This window comes from Adiantum capillus-veneris, chromosome 20 (assembly GCF_014529385.1).
Source record: "Adiantum capillus-veneris isolate H3 chromosome 20, ASM1452938v2, whole genome shotgun sequence".
NCBI lineage: Eukaryota > Viridiplantae > Streptophyta > Polypodiopsida > Polypodiales > Pteridaceae > Adiantum > Adiantum capillus-veneris.
In genome coordinates, this window is record NC_140950.1 from 111370395 (window position 1) to 111392602 (window position 22208).

Sequence of the window (22208 nt, forward strand, 5' to 3'; positions counted from 1 at the left end):
ATTGCCTAGCCGAACATGATCTTTAGTGGGCACATAAGAGGTAAACCACTCCTTGTTTGGAGACACATGAAGTGATGCCCCTGAGTCTATAATCCAGTCACTCAGTGCATTTCCATCAGATGCTGTAAGAAGAGCCGAGTCCACTGTATTCTTCAAGAAGTAGATGTCTCCTGACACTAGACTGTCATCCTCTACAACAGTGTTTGTCACATTTATTTCTTGAATCTTCACTGAGGACTTGTTCTTCTCACCATGGTCTTCAGCTTTCTCTTTGCCTTTTTCTGCTTTCTAGTCTCTGCAGTCTCTTTTCATGTGACCCTTCTTGCCACAATGGTAGCATTCTATGTCACTCTTGCCTTTAGCACTGCGCGACTTGCTACGAGACTGATTCCTCTTTCCACCTTTGTACTTTTCTTTGGTCCTTCCCCTGACAACTAAGGCTGTTCCTTTGCCTTTGTCCATTGTCTTTGTATTGGTTTCTTCAGTAAGCAGACTTCCTTCTACACCTGCTATGTTCAAACCATCTGGAGGTGCAGAATTACTCAAAGCTGTGCGAAAAGTGTCCCAACTTTCCGGCAATGTGATCAACAGGAACATAGCTCTAACAGGTTCATCAAACTTGACACCTTGAGCTGACAACTGACTATAGATTGTGTTGAATTCATTCAGATGATTGGACATAGGGGTCCCTTCTTTCATCTTCAAGTCAACAAGCTTCTTAAGCCAGTATACCTGTGAAGCTGCACTCTGCTTCGCATAAAGATCACTCAGCTTTATCCATGCTTGATAAGACGACATCTCATCTGCTACATTGAAGTAAACGCTTTCTGCCAAAGTCAGCATAATGGTAGAAATTGCCAATTCATCCATTTCACTCCATTCATCTTCGTCCATATCTTCTGGTTTTATCCCCTTGAGCTTTATAGGTTTTATCTGCTTCTTTTGTACCAACACGTGCCAAATCTGCTTCTTCCACAATGGGAAATTGGTTACATCCAGCTTCTTGATATTGTAAAGAGCAGTATCCTGTGATCCAGCCATAGCTACGCTTCACAGTAGTTTACTTTCCTGGGAAAAATTCGGCAGAGTTTCCCCTGTAAACTGACCTCTGAACCAATATGAACCTGTCAAATGAACCAAGAAAGCTTCAGATTCTGCAGAAATTTTGGCAGAGTCTCCTTTGTAAAATGGCTCTGGTGTACTAAAAACAGACCAAAAAACAGCTCAAAAAAAACCACTATCTCTCTAACACTGTAAGCTGTGGGTAAACCTGTCCTGCACCTCTACTGTCTCTGATTGTCCTGTCACTGTCCTGTAAGCATAGACTGCGACAATGCCTCAATGGCAGTAAAGCAAAGATGCAATCCCAACTGTCTTACTCACAGTCAATACATCCTAGCTGCCTATCTAAGGGTGCTCGAGGGATCGCTCCAAGACCTGTATCACCGAAAGGATCTCAACATTCAAGAATCCCCCAGCTCAATAAAACCTCACTCGACCCTCAACAAAGGCTGCAGTAAATCTGACAGTACATAGACTTCCCACAAAGTCATACATCCACAAATTTCCCACTGTATGCTGTAACCGCTGCGGCGATTGTTTGCTGCGTGACTCACAGCCAACAAACCCTCAACAAACATACATCATCTCTGACAATACATCCCATGTGGAAGTACCTGCAATGTCAGGATGAAATCTGGAATATCAAGCAGCAAACACAAGCTACCTGATGAACTAGTGGATGTCGCCTATAGTCTGTGTGTAGATGCACCCGTGTCGTATGTGACACGCCTCCAAGAACTGTGAGCCATCCTTCGATGTGTAGACAGCCACAAATCAACACTCTGGGAGTGTCGATATCCTCAGCACCTGCAGTTGTAGGCCAAAAACCCCAAATTTGCAGAGTCGGATCTGCACCCGCTGAGACCACGTAGTTGAAAATGGCCTGCGCAGACCTTTGTCGAAGCGGAACGGTGGTCGAGATGACCTCAGAATGAAATTCTGACAACACCGAGCCCTTGGGCCATCCCACGAGATTTGGGGCCGTGTCTTCGCCTGTCGAATTTCACTCCAATCTAAGTTGGTGACTCTAGCCTCTTGCAGTGCTTCCCCGAGCCTCGATCTGAGCTTTGATACCAGTTGAAGGAGTACAAGCGGAAGTGCGACGCGAGAGAGAGTGCGAGAAGAAGAGCACGACGATATGGTGAAATCGCTCTACTGTAATGTGTAGAGCATAGTGAGTTCTTATTAGGTTTTTACAAAAGAATATGTGTACATACCTGGCGGCCCGCCCACTTACCTGGGCGACCACATTGGGCTTTATACCCCAACATATACATTCTCAAAATAAAGAGCCATAAGCATTAATATACTTACTCTTCCGTAATTTAAACTCTTTCTTTGGAATAACTCCTAGTGGATAATCCAACCACCAAGGCCAAACATTGGCTTCCCATGTTGTCAGATTCCTTTCAATCAAAGAGGGAGAGAACATTGTATTCTCATCATGTACATTAATCCACTCTAGTGAATAACGGGGCTTTATTCAATTCATATGTCTCAACTCATTGCATAACCCATCTACAAAATTTTAGGGCATCATCCACTTTGAAAAGCACATACACACAATAATATAATAAATGACATGTATCAAAAAGAAGAAAACGCCGGAGTCTCCTTTGTATGGAACACACTTTTTCAAAATAAACCATAAACCTTGTCTTGGGCTATCACAAGGGATTTAAGTGTTTTCAACTTAAACATTATACACGTGTATATTGTCAAAAAAACCATCCACCCCATATCGAGCTTCCACAAGGAATTTAAGAATTTTTTGTAAACACAAAATGATATTTCATCAGTCTCAAAATGACCCACTGTCACCAAACCATGGCAAAAAAATGAAATGCTCTTTTTTTGCAAAGAGTGAAAGTGGAAGATGCAAACCTATAAATCACTCTCTTAGCTCGACAATACAAGCTCTGTCATCTTCTCACTAGAGTTGGAAGACTTTACTGCATCCATTAGATAAATAAAAGCCTACATACATAGTAAACAATCAAAAAACACACTCAATTTGATCTTTTGTAAATTAAAACAAATCTATATTCCATTTAAACCAATGTTCAAATGTCTACCTGCAAAATATGATTTTTCATGCTCATCTTGTAGAATAGATCAAAAGAATTTGGAAGTGGTGGACCTTGTAGTTGCAACCTTTCAATAATAAGTGTAGATTAGCCATGCATGTGAGTCCAATAAGTCTCCTTTTTCATGTCAATTCTAAAAAGCTTGTAGTCACCAAAATGAAGATATTGTGGATCCTTAGACTTAGTAAGGCTCATAAGGTGGAAAATTATCTTCTTTCTACGAGCAACAAGAACAACATATCACTTAATCATATAGAAAAATGAAGTGGAATGAACACAATTACAAATGAGAAACTAATACTTACAATACCTCTCAGGAGTGACTTTAGAGCTTGTCAATTAATAGAGCTTATCTCTAGTGATCTTTAGGATTCTAGGTTCATCCTATTTAATTCTAAAAAGCAACTCAAAGAACTCACCATTAAGAGGATTGGCGATTAATAGGTACTTGTAACCCTATCTTTCAACCGTTCCTCTTCTACCTTTGTTGCCTTATCAACTCTCTTCTTCTTCTCAACATCATTTAGTCCAAGAGCATCTAGCTTTGCTCTTTCTTTGGACGTAAATGCAGTGAACTCATCGTAATACAAAACATAGTATTGAAACCATAATAAAATTTTGCATTGATTACCCAGCATGTAGAGTAGGTATCACCTTCTACACAAGTTGAAATATCAATCCACATGGAGTGTTGTACCATAGTGCAGCACCGTGCTAATAATGTTCCTCCACAGCCATATCCACCCTAGCCCATTCTCTCATAGCGGGTGTCAATTTTTAAAGGATAGACTCTTTATTTTCCATGCCAAATCTTTGAAACATATACACTTCATGACTAATGTTTGGCATGATATGTGCCCTAGAAATGTTGCAAAAAAATATAAAACAAAGAGTTGAACACAATCATTGTTTGCAAAAAAAATGAGAGTCAACATGAGATTAACAAACTTACGCATTGGAAGCGTCAAGTGCAAGAAGCAACTTTGCTTCTTTTGCTCTGGACAACTCAAGGAATTGGCAACGAACACTAACATGGTATTGACCATTGTCCAAATACTCTATCACAAAAACAATAATCATCATTTGTAAAAACAAAGCTTTACAGCAAAAGAGTGGAAAAGGTGAAAGATCTCACTTTCTTTGATTCTCTTCCACCGTGTTTTTAGCCCATGGTTTCCATCCTATACCATAATTTTTTTTCCTTTGAGCTCTTGCCACTCTCTACCAAGTGCTCTGTCAATCTCAACATATGTTTGTCACCAAAGTGCTCCCCATTCCTCCAAATCCGCTATGGTATCTCCTCTAAAATCCCCAACGGACACAAGAAAATGCCCCATAGTTTCTAAGTACCCAGCAGAATGAAAAGAGGAAATGAGCCATTCTACATCATCTCTAGCAAACCTAGTAGCCTCATTTACCATGAGTCGACCAAGTGGAACAGGAGGAGGCAATGTCTTCTTCTTGACATAAAACTGACTTAGAACATCTTTCATCAAGCCTAGCAAATTTTTCTTACCGAGATGTTTGGAATGCTTATTCTCATCATCCCCTTCATAATCACTATCTTCTTCATTTTCATGAGGATCTTCAATGTGAATGTTGGAACTAGGGTTGCAAGAAAACACACACAACTTGGAGAAGATGAAGGAAGCTCAAGGCACACAACAAAGATTGTATTACTTAGTTTGGAATGGAAAGATATATAGCCCTATAGTGATGGGAGTATATACAACGCACGGGGAAAAAAACCTCCTAAAGAGGGAAAAAATGCCCCGGCAGTCCTAAGTGTGTTCACACACATCACTACCACATGTATATGGTAACAAATCCCCCCTGGAGTGATGCGGTGAACGAGAGCTGGCACATGAGTAAAGGAAAGTGCCATGCCTTAAGGACATTAAGCCCAAAGCTTTGCAGAAAGCTTCAAACTTCTCACGAGACAATGCCTTTGTGAAAAGATCTGCAAGGTTGTCCTTTGTTGGCACATAAGCCAAGATGATCTCTCCTACTAAGAGCCTCTACCTGACATAGTGGTAATGCACCTCGATGTGCTTTATGCAAGCATGAAAAATTGGGTTCCTCGCAATTTCAATTGCGCTCTGATTGTCAGTGTAGATAATATTGGCAGTGTCCTATCCAATACCCAAATAATCCATAAGGCGTCTGAACTATACACACTCAACTGTAGCTGTGAAGACTGCCTTGTACTCAGCCTCACAACTCAAAATGGCCACAATAGGTTACTTCTTGCTCAACCATGATATACATGAACTACCAAGCATGAACCAAAAACCACTTGTGAACACTCGCATGTCAAGACAGACAGCCCAATCTGAGGCTCAAAAAGCATGTAAGTCTGGCGGCAATGATCCCCCCTTGGAAAAAACAAGCCAAGATGTAAAGTGCCACTCAAGTGGCGGAAAATCCTCTTGACAAGCTGCCAATGCTTAGACCCTAGGCTATGCATAAATGTACTGACCTGTGAGACTGCAAACTGAATATCGGGCCTCGTGTTGCATACATAAATGAGGCATCCAACAACAGTTTGGTAAAGAGTAACATTAGCAGGATCACCAGCATCATGTAGACACAGCTTCAAACCTGTTTCCATGGGAGTGGCAATAGGTTTTCAATCCTCAAGTCTAAACTTACATAGCAATGTCTCTATGTAACTTTTCTAACACAAGGCAATACTACCATCACACTGCTTAAACTGTATGTCCAAATAATGATGCAACAGTCCCAAATCTTTCATCTTGAAGTAGCATTCAAAGAGCCTTAAATTAAGCAATATGAGCCTCATTGGGACCAATGATCAACAAATCATCCACATAAAGAACAACAATGAGAAGTACATTGCCCTCACACTTGATATACAATGTGATTTTTGTTGGACTATTACGAAGGCCTTGTTTGACCAAATGAGTGTCATCTTTCTCATACCAAGCACAAGGAGATTGCTTCAACCCATACAAAGCCTTCTTACATCTGCACACTTTGTCCTCTTGTCCTTTCTTGACAAAACCGCGAGGCTGCATTACATAGACTTCCTAAAAAATGTCACCCATACATGCTAGCCCTCCTTGTCCTCTTTGTTGCTTGAGATTATTTGATCACATCAATGAATGTACATTGTAATCCTCCAAGCCATTAATCCTTTGTGTATCACGCTCCCAAGTTTCAACAAGAAGTACAACATCGGCTTTGCTTGTTAGTTTGTCAATGCCAACACCCGCATTCCATGGGTATCCATTACAATTCCAAAAGCATATTTTCAATTGTAACTCGGTCTCACAGGTTATGCATGCCTATTTGCTTGAGGGACTTGCCTCCTCCTTGGGAACATTTTCTTGGTGAGAGATCTCCTTGTTTTTCTTATTCTTTTCATCTTATGCCTTGTGAAGCATATTTTGTTGCTTAATAGTGTGATCTTCACATACAAAACATTTTGTATCTCTCAGATACATCCAACTATTATCAAGGATAATCTTTTTTTTGGTCTCATCCGGTATGGTGCATACAATTGGCCATTCTCCCAAGCGAGGAGCTCGTTGCTTTCCCACTCTATCTACTCCATAGACCATAACTCCGTCCATGCCAAAGTGGGTTTTGAAGAAATCTTTGATAACAATGGCAAGAGAAGGAGGTGTCTCTAACTTCTCTTCGAAAATTCCACGAATAACAATGTTCTTGGAACTTCACTCCCGTTCCTTCAACTCCTCCACATCCACATTCTCAACATTCTTTGTTTGAACCATAGATTGCATGAGTGAAGAATTAGGAACCACATTGTTACCACATACATCAGTCCAAGACTTGTTTGTGCATACATTTTTCATGTCGCATACATCCCGGCTCATGGTGTCAAATTTCTCCTCTTTCAATACATGGTCATACTTTACCGTTTTCTAATGCACTCCTTCAAAGCATTCAAGTCCACAAGAGAGCGTTTGCATTCCTTGACTTCCGCTTCAAGTTGCATCAAACGTGTTGTTCGTATCTCAAGTGTCCTCTTGAGATTCTCATTCTCAACCACAAGTACCCTTTGTTATTCTCCATTGCAAGTGCTCGTAAGTCTTCCCCTTGTTTGTTTATGCTCTCTTGCAATGATACCATGTATACCATGATCATGGTTTCTGATATTGTGGGTTGGGTGGTTGTGTTGCTATCTCCACACTTAGGAGATTTTGAATCATTTTCCACAATGGTTGTGTTAAAGAAGAAGAACCCTTGAGAGTGCTAGAAGATATTGCATGTAAAATAAGAGATGAGAGTCAACTTTCTTGAACTTGTTCACTAAGTAAGAGAGAGAGAGAGAGAGAGAGAGAGAGAGAGAGAGAGAGAGAGAGTCAATACCTATGCACACAGATGTACACCCTTGCATCTATCCTACATAGACACATACCACTAAGAACCAACTGCCTGGTGTTGTTGTCCTACGGCATGCTCTCTCTCTCTCTTACACACCCTCTCTATAGATCTTCTATTGTAGAAGGTAGTTGCTAGCTAAAACGAGTCAAGGATTTGACCCTCATCATGATTTCTCTTTTGAATGCACAGAAGTAGGCAATGATATTAATCAGGGGGTTCTTTGTAGGAAACATGAATCTCTCTCCAGTAGCAAAATTAAACTCACCAAAATGAGAAAGAACCTCTTTACAAATTGTGTAAATATAAAGGGATTGTGAGGTACATTTGTCTCATTGGAATTTACATCCGTACTTCCACCACTGAAAAGAGGTGACAAAGTGTCATAAATTTCCCACGAGTTTACATTACTGTCTCTAGTACATGACAACAAAGGAAGAATCTTCCACAAACACAACATCACGTGAGACCAAAATACGCTTTGTTGATGGATGGTACAACTTGTAACCTTTGATTTCAGCACTATAATCAACAAAAATACATTTGACAGCCTTACATCCAATTTTTTGTGATGCACTCGTGGAACTAAATCATAAGTCAAACAACCAAAAACATGCATGTGCTCAATAGATGGCTTTGTATCATGCCATGCTTCATATGGAGTCAAAGACTGCAAGGCTTTTGTAGGACACTTGTTGAGTACATAAGTGGCACACATGACAGCCTCGAGCCAAAACGAATGTGATAAATCTTGACTCTTGACCATAGATCTTGCCATTTTTGTAAGAGACCTGTTTTTTCTCTTAGCAACACCGTTTTGATGAGGCATATACGGAACTGTGCATTGGTGTTTTATCACATGACTAGCCAAAAATGCATTAAATTCATGAGACATATACTCCCCCCCTTGATCAAAACGGAGGGTGCTCATAGTACATTTCGAGAAGTTTTCAGCAACAGCAAGAAATTCTTGAAGCACATGAACACTTCGGACTTAGCTTTCAACGGATATACCCATGCATGCATGGAGTAGTCATCAATGAAAGTCATGAAGTGCAAGTAATCTCCCAAGGATGGAGTTTGCATAGTCCCACAAACATCATGCACAAGATGCAATCTGCATGTAGCACAAACTAACCCATCCTTTGGAAGCTTAGCATGCTTCATTTTATCCAAAATATAGCCTTCACAAACATGCTTGACAAGTGCTTCAAGAGGCGAAAAAGAAGCAACCATATCAATTTTTTGCAAATGCAGGAAACGGAACAATTCAGATGCCCAAAGCGTACATGCCATAGTTTTTCATCTGAAACAGCCCTTGAAGCTGTAACTGCATTTGCAAAATTTTGTCCACACTTGTCATGCAAAGTGAGCTTATATAGCCCACGGCACAAAAGTCAAGATGCAACAATTTCATCACCAAAACTGAGATCATGAACTGTACATCTGTCATCCACAAATTTGACTACAAGTCCAAGTCTAGCAAGTGCAGATATATAGACAAAAGATTCTTCTTGATCCCAGGTACATAAAGTGTATCAACAAGTGTGAAAGAACTACTATTTGCAGCAGTAAGCACAATCTTTCCAGCTCCTTGAACCGGATAAGAGGCATTGTTGGAACAGGTGACTGAATTCCCATGAGGGACAAACTCAAGAGAGGTGAACAATTCACAATGTGAGAGAATTTTCTTTGTAGCACCATTGTCAAGATACCACACATATGAATCTTCAACAGTAATTGACATGCATGCATCATGGATAGCAGGATTTTAAGTGAACTTTGCACTAAAATCCCATTCTGCATCAACATCAACATCACAATGTCCTTTCACAGAAGACTCAACAATGGTTGAATTTGTAGTGGAGCCAGCATTTGTAGTGGAACCACCCTCTTTCTTCTTAGCCTCTTTGGCCTACTGCTTGATCAAGTGATCATTACCAGAATTTCCAGACGAATTGCTACTAGTAGAATCATTAGGAACATGTGATTTTTCACTCATAGAAGAACCATAAGAAGTGGCTGCACTGCTGTTACCACCCTTTCTTTGAGAAGCAATAAAAGCATGTTCAATTGTACGCTGTCTAGTCCTGTTTGTTTTGGAAAGTGACTCTTGCAACAGCAATGTGCACAATGCATCAACCTTGACAACTTCAGAATTTCCTTGGGTCATAAGTCTAAGCACTAGCAAAAGTCTGGTAAGAATCTAGTAAGGCATCAAGAACAGTCTGCACAAGGGAACTGTCTGAAATGACTTCACCTGCAGAAATAAGTTGCTAATTGATATCCTTGACACTAGCATGAAAGTGTCCATATCATCTTCCTCATGCATAATTTTTGACTCTAGCTCTTTACGTAGCAATGTAATTTTTGCCTCATTGCAGCTTGCATAAAGACGAGCCAGAATATCCCAAGCCTGTTTTGTAGATTTTTCTAAATGAATGTGAGGAGTAATGGTGCACTTTACAGACAATGCAATCAACACATGAGCCTGTGCATCCATTACATCCCAACAAGCTTGTTCTGTCATAGGCAAGACAACTCTAACAACAGCAATCCTTGCAGCAAGACCTGCCACATCCTCAACATCGCCTACATCCTCAGAACTAGGATGTACATCAATGCCGTGCACAACATTCCAGACACCCTTTGACACAAGAACATGTTGCATCATGTAAGCCCACATAGGGTAATTATCCCCATCCAATCTGTCCTTAGTAGCAAACATCTTGAACACATCTATGTTGTTGTCAGCCATGGAAAATGCGTGCACCTGATGTGAAAATTACCCAAAATGAGGAGACATTGAGTGAGATCAGCACGCGCTATATAGCACAATCCGCAGTAGACTGTATAGGACGTGTTATGCAATATTTGGCACTGACAAAAATTCTGCACAAAATGAAGAAATTGCGTGTGGAAACCTAGCTGTAGTGGAAACGAAGGCCGAAATGAGCTTGAAATTTTTGCCAACCTGTGAACGCTCTCCAGAGCTCACTAAAATTGGAGGAAGTAAGGAGGTGTGTGCTAGAGCTATTGGAAACTAAGCCCGAGAGGATGCAACCTGCTCTGATACCAATTGTTTGAATTAGGGTTGTAGGAAAACACACACAGCTTGGAGAAGATGAAGGAAGCTCAAGGCACACAACAGAGAGTCTATTACTAAGTGTGCAATGGAAAGATAAATAGCCCTAGAGTGATGGGCGTATATAGAATGCATGATGGTCCTTACTGTGTTCACACACATCACTACCACATGTATATGGTAGCAATGAAAATTTGTCTCTACATAGAGAAAACAAGTAACAAACATTTAACTGTCCAAAAACATATGCAATGAGGACTAAATAGTCTAAAGTATTTAATTTACACAAAAATTTCCAGAGTCTCCTTTGTACGGAGACAACTTTTTCAAAAAAAAAACTGCACACCCTATATAGGGCTCTCACATGAGATTTAAGGACCTTTTCTCCAACATAAACAAAAAATATGTGTAATATTTTCTCTAGCAACTATCAATGATATGTATATAAAAAATGGTTCACCCTTTCTTAATCTCCCACATAGTTGATTATAACCAAACTTTCTCAACAAAAATAAAACGTCCATCAAATTTAACCATCTACCATTGCATAATTTATAATACAAACTACGTTTCAACATAAAATTACAACATACACTCATAATTTACCTTTGATCTCTACATCATCTTCGATGTTGGTTGGATTCTTCATCAACTTGAGCCTGATAATCAATAAAAACACACCTTTTGAGAATCCCGTTCTTTTTATTGGGTGAAGTGTCCAAATGTCGAACTCATGATGATGCCTCTTGATCGATAGTTCCCTTTGGTATACAACTGGATCTTAGCTTCATGCTCACTTGACGTTTGCTAAAAGGAGAGACTGGATGTCTTCTTCTCTTGCTATCCCTCTTTGGTGCCATTATCTACAAAACACATATTATATAGTTTTTAGTTTATATAAGACCAATAATTTGTAGTTAGGTACATATTACATAAAGTAGACTCTAATATATATTAAGTAGTATATAATACTATATGTAGTATACAATATATATACTATATGTAGTACATATATATATACTATATGTAGTGTGTCCATTTTTTACCTTTTTTACGTAGTATCCTATATATAGTCCATTCTTTATTATATATTCTATACTATGTATTATACATACTAAATTATATAGTATATACTCTACATTATATATATAATATCTACTATACGTAGTGTTATGTTACATACATAGTAGTCTGACGTAGTACTATATTACTCTATCGTAGAACTATATTAGATATATATACTCTTTATATTATATATTTACAATATACTATATACTCTATATTATATACTTTATATTATATATATATATATATATATATATGCTGTAAGTATAGAAATAAGTATAACTTTATATACTATATACTCTATATACTATAAACTATATAATATATATATACTATTTATAGTATATATCTTATATTATATTTAGTATATACACTATATACTATATAATCTACTTACTATATACTATTTACTATAAGTATAAGTAAAAGTAAAACTTTATATGCTATAAATCTATTAATAATATTCTATATTATGTACTTTATTTTATATATATATACTATATTCTCACTACTGCCATTCTTCTGCTTCAAAATAGTCCTCTTTCAAACCGGCTAATGCAAAAAAAAGGGGGGGCTCTGCTCCCCTTCTTTTCTCATTAGCTGACTCTGAGAGCAGACTGTTTTGAAGCAAAAGAATGAAATGTCTACTTGATTCGCCGCACACAATCATGTCAAATTCTTGATAATCAAAAGATATAATCTCAAAATTGCCAAAAAAGAGGGGGGGGGGGGGGGGGGAGGGGGGACAAAGCCCCCCCATCATCCGCGTGCTTGATTATCAAGAGAGATTGCACTACATGGTTGTATTAACTCCACATCATTAACACATTTTCATGCGGATGATGCGGGAGCTCTGCCTCCCCCTTTTTTGTGTCAAATGGACGAACCTTGTGAATGAAATTGCAGGTGATCGAGTTTCTTTTGATTACCATATTGCTACAAAACCTATATTTTTTGATACGTATTTGGGATTAGCCACAACAAAAAACGCAAAAAAAAGGGGAAGACAGAGCTCCCCCATCATCCACGCAAATCAATGAACCTTGTGAATGAAATTGCAACTGAATTGATTTTGATTACCATATATGCTACAAAACTTATATTTCTTGATACGTATTTGGGATTAACCACAACAAGAAACACAAAAAAAGGGGGAGGCAGAGTTGTGTGCGGATGATGGGGGAGCTCTGCCTCCCCCATTTAATACGTATCAAGCAATATAGGTTCTGTAGAAAATATGGTAATCAAAAGCAATTCATCTGCAATTTCATTCACAAGGTTCATCGATTTGACAAAAAAGGGGGAGGCAAAGCTCCCCCATCATCCGTGCGCGAATGCATTAATGTTGTGGTGTTGATACAACCATGTAGTGAAATCTCTCTTGATAATCAAGCGCGCGGATGATGGGGGGGCTCTGTCTCCCTCCCCCCCCCCCCCCCCCCCCCCCCCCCCCCCCCCCCCTTTTTTTTTTAATGGCAATTTTGAGATTATGTCTTTTCATTATCAATTAATTATTTGTTTTAAAATCAAATTATGTACACTTTGTATGTTGTGTAGAGCTCAAACTCTCATTTATACAAGGTGTTTATTTTTTAGGAATCACTTGCTATGTGCTCAGTTTAGTGACACGTGGAAATGAATTAGTGATATAATGTAGAGATTACTCTTGTGTGCAAAGTGTACTCTCACATGAGGTTATCTAGCAGCAAAATATAACATAATAGAGGTCATTTTTATTTAGGTAAGTTCAATTTTGCGTGCACATACTTTCTCACCTCAAAGTGAACATAGACAGAAATTTTGTTGTCCTCTGTAGAGCCATCACACTATGTTCTCACTGAAATCAAAATTTAGGGATCTCATATCCAAATACATTGATATTACATTATCTTTATTTGGATTGCTACATCTATCATACTGTGTGATTGTACATGTGCATCAAATGCAGATAGATAAGCTTTGAAAGATTTACCGTGGAGTGTGAGAACTTCATGTTTGCTCTTCAGATAGATATGAAAGTCATCAAAGATTGCAATTAATCCTCATTTCCAATGAGAATAAATTGCAAGATTTGATCAATATTATCGATTATCATAATGTGTGAAAGCTTTAAGCTTGCACTTTAGATAAATCGATATAGTGCAATGGATTAAAATTATCGATTATTGTAATGTATGAAAGCCAAAAGCTTGCACTTTAGATGAAAATATGATCTGATTGACATGAGTTTATTGAAGAATGAAAAGACTATTATTGTCTATTGTTAATTGATAATGTCGCGTAAGATTAATTGATAATGGGACAGATTTTATAGAGCATTGCTTGTGTAGTTTGTTGCTTTGAAGTAATTTTGACTTTGAAATTAACAAGTGGATTTGTTGATCTGGCAACTTAAATTTATCTACCAGCATGGTGAAAGGACATGAGTGGACTTACGTCCACGAGCTGCGTATTGGAAAGAATGCATCTCCATTGAAATGCAAGACATGCCACCATGAGTTTAGTGGTAATGCGACTAGAATCAAATAGCATTTGTTTAAAGTCTCTGGTAATGTATCCAAGCGTACGGCGCTGCCAAGAGATATGGTTAAAATAATAATTTGGGAGCTCTAACTAAAGATAAGTTGATACAATCTAGAAGCTTGTAGCCCCAGCTCATCAATTATATTGTTTATCTGGTAAGTGTTTTTACAATAAAATCTCCAAAAAATGTTATTCGAGCTAGCTTGCTGCTAACATTTTCCCCCTCCTTGACTGTGTCGTCCCTTGACACAATTCATGGACTGAATTAGTCTTCAGGTTGATGGCTGGTGAGGCGGTCTTTGAGCGCATGTTGGGCTTTTTCATATCTGATTCGCCTTTCTTTGTCCGAGACTTACAAAAATTGCATGGTGACTACGTTTTTAAGTTTGGATATCCACTTAAATCATAACATGGACCTTTGTTGCCTTCGAGGAAAGATATCCATGGTGCTCCTGCTTGCTTAGGCTCATGAAAAGTTTGAATGCAGGTGAGCAGCATTCTAAAGAATTGCACATGAGAGGTCAGGGAGGCTCTTGAAGAAGGTCATGGTGCATGTTAGGGTTTTCACCATGTATTCTTTCGTTGCTAGTCCCTGCTCTGGAGCTGGTAGTCGTGGGTAATTCAACCTTGTTGGCCCCTTCTTCTTTAGTGCATTGTATGCCTGCCATGTCCTTACCCTTGGTACATGACAGAATATAGGGTCTTTTTGTAGGGCTGCAAGTGCTCTTGTGAACAGAATGAGGTATCCAGAGTTCTTGTTCAACCAGTTTTTTCCCCATTTGGGGTGGATATCATTTGAGCCTTCTGCCTGTTTGTAAAGTCTTTCTTTAACCTAGAGTACCTCCACTTTTATCAATGGGTAGGGTAGTGATTGCTCATGCCATTCAACATTGATTTGGTTGGGGCTTTCCATTCACCATATGCTTCTTGGACAATCTGCTCTTTTAGTGCATCTTCCTCAACTTTAGAAAGCTGGACCATTTGGCACTTGCTCAGCTTCGGTGACTCGTACTTGAAAATTTGATTCTCCTGCAAGCCCTTCTTACGGCTGTGTTTCCATATCAGCAAAAGAAACTAAGGGTATGTCTATGGTTGGTTGTTTAGAGCTTCCTGCTTCATCCCGAGTTTTGTTTGTCCCTCTCTTAGTAGCTGATTTACTCTCTTCAATTACTCTATTTCCTTGAGCAATTGCTCTTCTCTTTGGACCCTGCATCAATGTAAGGTCTCATCTTTGCGTTTGTTCCAGCTTCAGCTCAAGTTCAAGGTCCTTGTTCCTTTTTAAAAAGTCTTGTGTACTTCATTTGTTCCCTTGATTGAGGCTACAGCCGGGTTTTCTCTTATCTATATTAGAATTGCTACTTGATCATTGATCCACTACTTGAAGTACTATAAAGAGGCATTAGCTACATCGAGCTGCACTTGGATCTTTTGTATTGACAAAGTGGTGATTAAAAGTTCATTGGTTACTTGTGTCAGTTGTTGATCTTTGCTCTTGCATGCATCAAATAACTTCGTGAGGAGCTCTCCTTGCTCTTCCATCTCTTTTTGTTGTTTCTCCTTTGCAATCTGGTGTATTGCTGCTTCATTTTTCAGCTCTTTAATTTGTCTTTGAAGATCTACAATGATGTTCATTCTGTCATCTAGCTCTTCTTGTAGAGTATCAATGACTAGTTCTAGCTCTTTAGCTTTGGCACTACGGCTAAGTGTTGTTGTTTGCATCTTATCTATCATAAGCTTCATTTGCTTTGCATATTCATTCACTTGCACGATGACTTCATCATTTGTTTCCCAATCTTTAGGCTCGACCTAGGTTTGTTTAGAAGTTTGGGCCGTTTTAGTTTGTGTCTCTTTTGTTGGTGCAGCGGCTTCTGCTTGTGGCCGTGGAGGTGGTTCTATTTCTCCTCCTTGAGGCTTTGTGGATGCCTGAGCTGATTCTGCTTGGGCTCTTGTAGAGGAGGGTCCTGCTTTAGCTGTTTCACCTTCCTTCGGTTGTTCAAAATCTACTACTTCCTGTTGTTCATGCTCTTTTTCATTTTCTACGTCGTCTTCATTGGATTTATCTGTTGGTGAAGACCTTGTACTCGACATGGATTGATCTTCTTGTTCCGTGAGTGGTGATGAGGATCGTGGAAACATCTCCTCGTGGTCATGATGTGACTCACTTTGTTTAGAAGCTTCCGCTTGTCTCCATTGCTCAGTCGCTTCTTTTGTTGCTTTTCTTTGAGCTTCTTGAGCTTCCCTCAGCTTTAAAGCTTCAACTTTCTCATACATCCGCTCAAGAAAATCTTTAGGATCCTCTAGTTCTTTGCTTATGTTGGGTTAAAGGCCCAAATGACCTCTTTAATGTATATTTTTTAAGGTTACTTATCTTTGGCCAAGTTCACATTGAACTTGGCCACTAACTTAAAAATGGTCCTATACTTTTAATAAAGGGAATGAGAGAGCCCAATACACACTCTCACTGATTCCCCCTACAGCATCAAGCTCTCTCTCTCTCTCTCTCTCTCTCTCTCTCTCTCTCTCTCCTACTTCGATCTCCAGCGCCCCCTTCTCTGCAAGCCATCGCCACCTCTTCAAGGCACGAGCCCTGCACATCTCTGTGTGCTCTATCACTTGCACACACTGTTGCGCACTCATCAACTGGTATCAGAGCCAAATTAGGGTTTGCTTCCAAACCTGCAAATGCTGATTTTCAGTCAAGGAGGTCCACTTTCACATAAGATTTTGCAATTATATCGCCAAAGGACTCGTCTCCGGACACTAGAGGGCTCCCGGCTAGTCAAATTGACCTAAAATAGGTTAAAATTAGGTCAACATCAACTAATTACAGGTTATGACAATAAAATACAGGTTTTGCAAATCATGTATTAAGGTGTGGGAACATCTTTACTAGGTCCCCGCTACCCGAAAACAAAGAAATTGTCGAAAAACGTGTCCTAAAACAGGTGTTTTTAGCAAATTTCATATTTATGCAAGTATTTGTAAGTGTATTTTTGATGCATCTACATTGAGGAAAGTGCAAATTGATGGAATCTATGCACATTTGACAATTTTTGGCTATGTATGACCATTTGTGGCTCAATTTTTGCAATTTGATGCTACAAATTGAGGCTTTTGCTCATACATTCTTCTAAAGGCTATGCATTAGCCTTACGTATGTTCTGTGAGGCTAAAAACAACTAGCATTGTTGTTTTTGAGCACAAATTCACTTGCTGAAATTTCCTGTGCATAAATTTTAGAAATTGTTTTTTGTGCCTAAATCGACCCATTTTGCTCCCAATTGCTCCTGTGATCATTTGGAGCTATAGTGACACTTCTGTGAGGTTATACTCCGGTTTTGGTGGATTTTTCTAAAAAAATTAGCATATAAGCCCTCTTATTTGTGCAACTATGGCCTCATCTTCTTTGGATGTGAAGAATCTCTTCAAGATTAGGAGGTTCAATGGAACAGGTTTCGACCTTTGGAAAGACAGATCAAGGGAATCCTATTTCTTAAAGATTGTGAAGGGGCACTTGAACAGGTAAAGCCACATAATATATCAGATGAAGCATGGGTTAGCCTGAACATGAAGGCAATTACATACATTAAAATGGCCATGATCGATTAGACAATCGTTGATTTGAAATGTCTCACAAATGCTTTTGATGTATGGGAGAAGTTAAAGGCGATGTATGAGATGAGAATACAGCGCCTGTCAACCAAGTGCATTTGATGCAAAAACTTGTTGGCATGCAACTAGATGAGTCCATGAGCGCTGCAGCGCACTTGTCGTTGTTTACATGTACTTTGTCGTAGTAATAGGATTATGGTTTGCCTCCTTTTGATGATAACCTGAAAGCTATCTTCTTGCTTATGACCTTACCCGATTCATGGGAAACATTGGTGGTTTCATTGTCAAATAAACCCAATTTGACCTTTGATGGTGTTAGGGGTTCTATCTTGAATGAGGAAATCTGGAGGAAAGCAGGTGGAGAGGGAGGCAGCTCTGCCAACATGGTTAGAGGCAGGATAGAGAAGAAGAATGTCTATGCACAAAGGAGTAAGAGTAAGAGTAAGGAAAGGGGAAATGCCAGCAAAGGCAAGGGTGGTGTGACTTGCTATCATTGTGGCAGGAAAGGTCACAAGAAACCCGATTGCAGGTATTACAAAGCCGAGTTAGAACTAAAAAATAATGGCGGAGACAAAAAGAAAGAAAAGAAGGAAGCCAAGCCATATGCACAGGATAGCTCAAAGGACAAAGAGAAGGCCAATGTGGCTTCTAGTGTTGTGATTGAGGAGCTGTCAGATATAAAGGACATCTTGTGTGCCACTTTGTCAGATGATGATGCTTATGACCTTGATGCCTCTCTTAATGTTCATTCACAGGACATGCAGATCACCAAGAGTGATCTTATTGATACTTTGTTGAGTGTCAATGATGCATTATCCCAGACTTAGATAGTTGATTCCGGTGCTTCATTTCATGTAACTCCTCTCAAGGAGTGTTTCTCTACTTTTGATGCAGGCAAACATGGCCATGTATACCTTGGAAACAATCATGCATGTTCCATTGAGGGTATTGGCACTGTGTATCTCTCCATAGATGGCACAAATGAGTTTGTCTTGCATAATGTTAGATATGTGTCGAGAATCAAGAAGAGTCTGCTTTCTGTTGGTCATATGGATATGCATGGTTACATCATCTTGTTTGAGAGAGGATCATGGAAAATGACTAAAGTCTCAAGGCTGATTGTAAAGGTCACAAAGAAAGGGACACTTTACTGCATGCATGGAAAGGCCGTGTTGGGCAAGCTTATTGCATTGGCTGAAATTAACTCTCACATGGAGTTATGGCACAAGAGGCTTGGCCATATGAGCCAAAAGGGCCTTTCTAAGCTTTGTACTTTGAACAAGCTTGATGCTAAGGGCACAAAGCTTGACTTTTGTAATGAATTTCAATATGGCAAGCAAGTAAAGCGTTCTTATTACTCTGGTGTCTCTCGTAAATCTTGTGTGCTTGATCGTATACATTCTGATGTATGTAGCATGCCTACTAAGTCTATGGGAGGTGCATGCTATTTTGTCTCCTTTGTTGATGATCATTCTAGGAAAATTTGGGTTTATTTGCTTAAATCTAAGGATGAATCCTTTGCTGTGTTTAAAAAATAATTTCATGCATTTGTGACCACCTAAATAGGTAGAAAGCTGAAATGCTTGCGTACGGACAATGGGGGGGAGTTCACAAGTTCTGAATATAAAAAATTTTATGAAAATTTGGGCATTAAGAGGGAGCTTACTATGCCATACAGCCCCTCTTCTAATGGCATGGCTGAAAGATTCAATAGGACACTTTGTGAGAGGGTGAGATGCATGCTGTCCACAGTTGTCCACAGCTAATCTCTCTCATGGATTTTGGGGAGAAGCTTTGAAAACTCCAGTGCATATATGCAATCAATCCCCTCAGATGTCTTTGAAAGGTGACATCCCTGAAGAGGTTTAGTATGGCAAGCATGCTTCATATGATCACTTACACATTTTTGGTTGTGAAGCTTTTGTGCATATTAGACCTGAGTTGAGAAGCAAACTAGATGACAAGTCCATTAAAGGTCTTTTCATGGGATATGGGGAAGAAGGTGAAATGGGTTACAGGATTTGGTTACCTCAACTCAAAAGGGTTGTGCGCATCCGAGATGTTGTTTTTGATGAGGCAAGGCTGCTGCCTCAAAGTATGACCATAAAAGGGTCAAATTTCAGCATGACCAGCCACCTGTTAGGCCTATTCGTGACCCTCAGGATGCACCACATATGACTGAAAATGTAGATGATCCAGTGGTATTTGAGCCAGAAGATGTTGGGCAGCAAATTGAGGCTCCTGAAGGGCATTTTCAACCACAAAACAATGCTGAAAATGACGTACAACAGCCCATTGTTGATGATTTTATCATGCCACCTGATGCAGACCCATTACCAGATAATGTGGATCATAGGGTGAGGTGGTCTACTCATCCAAGACGGACTATGAGTAGATATGATCCCTATTTGCATTACATTATGTTGACAGATGAGGGAGAGTCTCTTACGTATAAAGAGGCAAAGACATGTAAGCACAGCGACAAGTGGGAGCTTGCAGTGCGGGAAGAGATTAAAGCTTTGCATGCTAATCATACTTGGGATTTGGTGAAATTGCCCAAAGGAAGGAAGGATATTCCTAACAAATCGGTGTATAAAATCAAAACAGTTGATGCAAAACCCAAGTATAAGGCAAGGCTAGTTGCAAAGGGATATGTTCAAACCAAGGGCATAAACTTTCAGGAAGTGTTCTCTCCCGTTGTGAAGATGACCACTTTGTGTGTATTGTTAGTCATAGTGGCTGCCCTTGATTTGGAAATGGACCAAATGGATGTACATACCTCTTTCTTGCATGGTGATGTGGAGGAAGAGCTTTACATGAAGCAACCCAAGGGTTTTGTTATTCCTGGCAAGGAACATTTGGTATGTATGCTCAATAGAAGCTTGTATGGATTGAAACAATCATGTAGACAATGGTACAAGAAGTTTGACCGCTTTATACTCAAACATGGTTACAAAAGAAGCCATGCAGAGCATTGTTTGTATACCAAACGTGATGAGGATGGCAGCCCTATCATTCTTGTGCTCTATGTGGATGATATGTTGATAGCAATGAAGAAAAGAAGCACTGTTGATGCTCTTAAAGGGCAGCTAAAATCTGCATTTTCAATGAAAGACCTTGGGGTAGCTGAACATATACTTGGAGTGAGGGTTAGAAGGCAAAGGGACCAACACATATTGTATTTGTCGCAAGAAAATTACATTGGATAGATTTAACATGGATGAAGCAAAGCCTCTTGGCGTGCCATTACAGCCATATGTCAAAATCTCCAAGGATGATTGCCCCAAGTCAAAGGAAGAAGCCAATGACATGAAAAGTGTGCCTTACGCTTCAGCTTCTGGTTCACTTATGTATACTATGGTTGCCTCTAGGCTTGACATAGCCCATGTAGTGGGAGTTGTGAGCTGGTTTATGGCTAATCCAGGCAGGTTGCATTGGGATGCAGTGAAGTCCATTATGAGGTACTTGAAAGGGACTAAAAACAAATGCCTCTGCTATGGTAAAGGACCATTGGAGTTGAAGGGATTTTGTGACCCTGACATGGTTGGTGATGTGGATCCACGGAATTCCACAAGTGGCTATGTGTTTACTCTTGCAGGAGGTTTTGTTTCATGGTGTTCTAGATTGCAAAAGATCGTTGCATTGTCTACTACCACTGAGGCTTCCAAAGAATCCATTTGGTTAGCACGTCTATGCAGCGAGTTTGGTTTACCTCACAAGGCACCTATCCTTGGTTGTGATAGCCAGAGTGCCATATGTCCGGCAAAGAATGCCATGTTTCATGCACGCACAAAGCATATTGATGTGCAATATCACTTCATTCAAGAAGTGCTTGAGGATGGCCTTATCACATTGGTTAAGGTCCATACATCACAAAATCCAACAGATGCTCTCACTAAGTGCTTACCCAAAGCACAACATCAGCTATGCATATAGATGGTGGGAGTCACGTAGCTTAAAGGCATCATTTATGCCTTTAAGTGGGAAGTTGTTGGGTTAAAGGCCCAAATGACCCCTTTAATTTTTAAAGGTTACTAACCTTTGGCCAAGTTCACATTGAACTTGGCCACTAGCTTAAAAATGATCCCATACTTTTAACAAAGGGAATCAGAGAGCCCAATACACACTCTCACTTATTCCCCTACATCATCGAGTGCTCTCTCTCTCTCTCTCTATCTCTCTCTCTCTCTCTCTCTCTCTCTCTCTCTCTCTCTCTCTCTCTCTCTCTCTCTCTCTCTCTCTCTCTCTCTCTCTCTCTCTCTCTCTCTCTCTCTCTCTCTCTCTCTCTCCTACTTCGATCTCCAGCGCCCCCTTCTCTGCAGGCCATCACCACCTCTCCAAGTCACAAGCCCTGCACATCTTCGCATGCTCTATCACTTGCACACACCGTTGCGCACTCATCACCT

At 39.7% G+C, this 22208-nt stretch overlaps 1 pseudogene; it reads left to right on the top strand.

Annotated features, from left to right (window-relative positions):
- Window positions 1–19976: 19976 nt before the first annotated feature.
- Window positions 19977–21756, top strand: LOC147433089 (uncharacterized; annotated as a pseudogene).
- The last annotated feature ends 452 nt before the right edge of the window (window positions 21757–22208 follow it).